Below are 3,687 nucleotides of genomic sequence, written 5' to 3'. Positions count from 1 at the left end.
TGCAGATTATCTGCATAGCCATGGTATCCAAGTTATCCCAATTTGTGAGGATTGTCAAAGTGAGGACAAAACAATAGCTCATGTGTTATTTGGCTGCCCCTTTGCTTCTCGGGTATGTAGTGCTACTGCTTTGCCTATTCTAATTCAAGGTTTTTCAAGTTCAATTGCAGAGAATGTAGAGTATATTTCCAGTTAATGGAAAGAGTTACCATCTTAGAGAAGTGGAGAAATATCATGTCATTCCTTGGCGCCTTTGGGAGATATAGAAAGCAAGGAATTCTTTTATTTTTGAAAATCAGGATCATGATCATCACGTTTTAATCGTTGCAGCTTTAGAGACTTCGGAGGAATGGATTAACCAACAGGCTCTGATAAGTAAAGAATCACACAAGGAAGCTCATGGATGTGTACCACGGTTGCAGAGATGGGAAAAATTTCTCCCTGGTAGGCTCAAATGTAACATTCATACTTCTTGGGTGAACGACTCATGATTCTGTAGAGGTGCTTGGATGTTAAGGAGCCACAACGGGGATGTTTTGTATCACGCAAGAGATGCTTTCCTCCCTTGCCATGACTGAATTTCGGCAGAGTTAAATTGTGTTTTGTGGTGTTGACAAAGTCTTAAAGATCTTCAGGTAGTATCATGTGAAGTTTGGTTGGATTGTTATGCTGCTTTAGCAGCTTTGGAGTCGCCTTTAAAATGGCCAAAATACCATTCTGAGGTGCAAAGAATCACTAAAGCAATACAGGTTATTGGGGAGGAAACTTTCATACTCTCTTCACTGAAAGCCAATGCGTTGGCTAGGGCTATCGCTTCTAGAGTCTCACAGGAAAGACAACTTACTTCTTACCTTGCACTTGGTGGTCCATCTTGGTTGCAGGATAGGATTGAGCAGGATCGAGAAGGCTAGGATGTATGGCTTTTGGGTCATATCGATCTGTTCTGGGATCTTTATCTATATGCAGGTTTTTAAGTTTGGTTTGTTGTACGATACTCTTTGTTTCAATTTTCATGGTTTTTAATGGATAAGCGTTAAAAGAAAAAAAGATTAATTAACAATTTTTAAATACTGAATTAGTAATTTTTGTCCACAATTAATTAGAGAATAAAGTGAATTTTGTTTTTGGAACTAATAGTTATTTAAAATATTTTGGTAATTTAATACTTAATTTACATTTTTATCCTTAATGAGAAATTTTAAAATGGTCTTAAAACCAATAGCATGAATATGTAAGACAATGCCATCTTTTATAAAGTGGCTTTTCAAATAATAGTATAGATATATAATATTTGAGAGAGAAACCAAACTAAGGGGTTGTTATTGGTTTATTGATTTGTAAATCCATATAGAATTTCAAAATTTTGATCGATTACGAAAATAAAAACATATGGATTTTGAAATAACATGTTTTATTTTTGAATTTAAATCTTTCTATTTTTCACTTTCAAATCCATTTAAAACATATTTATGTTATTGGTTTTAAGACTATTTTGAAATCCAAAACCAAATCATTAAATAAACAACATAAGCTTTTAGTAATTATATAAATCGTAAAACCAATAACATATGATTTTTAAAAGTATTTTAAAATCAATAATTTTCAAATTCATTAACTTCGTATAACCAGTAACCCGCTAAGAGAATTTAGTTAGAAGGGCATTATTATTGTTTGAGAAGTCTCGGTCAATTTGTCCAATCCCGGAAGGTAATCATTTTTTGGTGTGTTATATGAAAACTTATTATATATTAAGTTATTAACTAGTCGAGGCAGAGCTCAAATCACTAAAAACAAAATCTCATCTCATCGTTTATCATGAAATCTAACCAAGTGTAGGAAAAATAAAGATCAATTTTTTACACTAAAACCTTCAATCATAGAACCCTAATTTCTTCATTCTAACATTCGATGATTCCAAAAAGAATATCCCCGTTTTCAAATCAGATATTATATAACCGATAATGCAAATTGTGTTAACTATAGATCCTAATCGCTACACACAAAAGAAAAGACAAAGAGCAGCAATTAAAGGTACGAACGAACCATCTCAGCAGTGAATCCAACAGTGGTCCACCAGAAGAAACCTCCCCCGTCCTTGTCCCACCAAACGGAACCTCCGCCGTCGTTGTCCGGCGAAACGAAACCTCCGCCGTCAATTTGACTTTAACACCCAACCGTCAAATCAACATAAGACACTGATCTGGAAGCCAAAAGTCTCGGATGACCATCAACCAACCAGTTTAAGCCGGAAAATTCAATGGATTCGACGTGAATCCATTGATTTTTCTGATTACGTATGAATCTCGTGTTCTCGTTGGAGTTTTCGAAAGAGAAAAGAGAGAGACATTCAGGAAGAAAGGGAAAAGAAAATGAGAAAAGAATAAAAAAATGCTTTTATATTTATGAAACCACCATTCAGCAGCCGCCACGTAATGTTCCTAAAGGGTTACTCAAAATCCTTCTAACAGCAACGGTTCTCCGTTTATGGACCCATATATGGGTTGTTTATTATTAGTTTGGGCCCAAATCTAAGAGTAACTTAGTGAGTATCCCCCACTAATGATGGTCTCATGCATGTTTCCAAGTCTTTAATTATATAACAAAATATGTCTACTGTTTTATTCATATAGTAAGTCTACGCCTCGTGATTCCAAATCTTCTATTATACAATAACAGAGTGACTAGTCTCCGCCTCGTGATTCTCAAGTCTCCTGTTATATTAACAGAGCCACCAAGAACAAAGAAGGAGTAACAACAAACAACAATGGAGCAGATCATTAACGAGAAGAAGACACTCTCAAGACAGTCTTCTTCTTTCAGACTACGAAGTCCTAGTCTAAACGCTCTCCGTCTCCACCGAGTCTTCGACCTATTCGACAAAAACAAAGACGGATTCATAACAGTCGTAGAACTGAGTCAAGCCCTCTCGAGACTCGGCCTCGACGCTGACTTCTCCGATCTGAAAACTACCGTTGATTCTTACATCAAACCGGACAAAACCGGACTCCGGTTCGACGACTTTGCGGCACTCCACAAAACCCTAGACGAATCTTTATTTGGAGGAGAAGAAAGCTGCTGCGACGGGTCTCCGGAGTCAGATCTTGAAGAAGCTTTCAATGTGTTTGATGAAGATGGAGATGGTTTTATCTCCGCCTTCGAATTACAAAAGGTTTTGAAGAAGCTTGGACTACCTGAAGCTGGAGAGATTGAACAAGTGGAGAAGATGATTGTCTCTGTTGATATCAATCATGACGGTCGTGTTGACTTTTTCGAATTCAAGAACATGATGCAAGTCGTTCTTGTTCCTTCTTCCTGAAGCTTTTGGATTAAAAAAAAGTTATCGTATGATTCTCTCTTTAAAGTTGTTTTTGAATGCAAAAAAAAAAATTAAATAGATCTTGTGCTTTTAATTGTTTAGTTACATTAAGTCCTTTTAATTGTTGTTTGAAGTAATGTTTATTATTTTATATTGGTTAATATTTTATATTATTTGATATTAATTTGAAAGTGATGGTCATTGGTCAGCATGCAAAATTTTAGCTCGGATTTATTATTCTAACTAAGTTAGGTGAGTATTCCAAGTTAGGCCACATGTTTTTCTATCTAGAAAATACTTTTAGTGATTAGAATCTCTTTGTTTTTTTGCTTCCACCGGAGGAAAATGAAGTTTTATAAAAGTTTTAAATT

At 35.4% G+C, this 3,687-nt stretch overlaps 1 pseudogene across 1 annotated transcript; it reads left to right on the top strand.

Annotated features, from left to right (window-relative positions):
* Positions 1 to 2,612: 2,612 nt before the first annotated feature.
* On the top strand, positions 2,613 to 3,355 carry LOC104724996 (putative calcium-binding protein CML43 pseudogene; annotated as a pseudogene). The gene has a single exon (XR_015570965.1). The product of XR_015570965.1 is annotated as a putative calcium-binding protein CML43 pseudogene (transcript).
* Positions 3,356 to 3,687: the final 332 nt, after the last annotated feature.

The sequence above is a fragment of the Camelina sativa genome, chromosome 11, assembly GCF_030686135.1.
Source record: "Camelina sativa cultivar CO46 ecotype springtype chromosome 11, ASM3068613v1".
NCBI lineage: Eukaryota > Viridiplantae > Streptophyta > Magnoliopsida > Brassicales > Brassicaceae > Camelina > Camelina sativa.
Note: the sequence above shows the minus strand (reverse complement) of the source record. Positions and strands in the feature narration are given on the sequence as shown.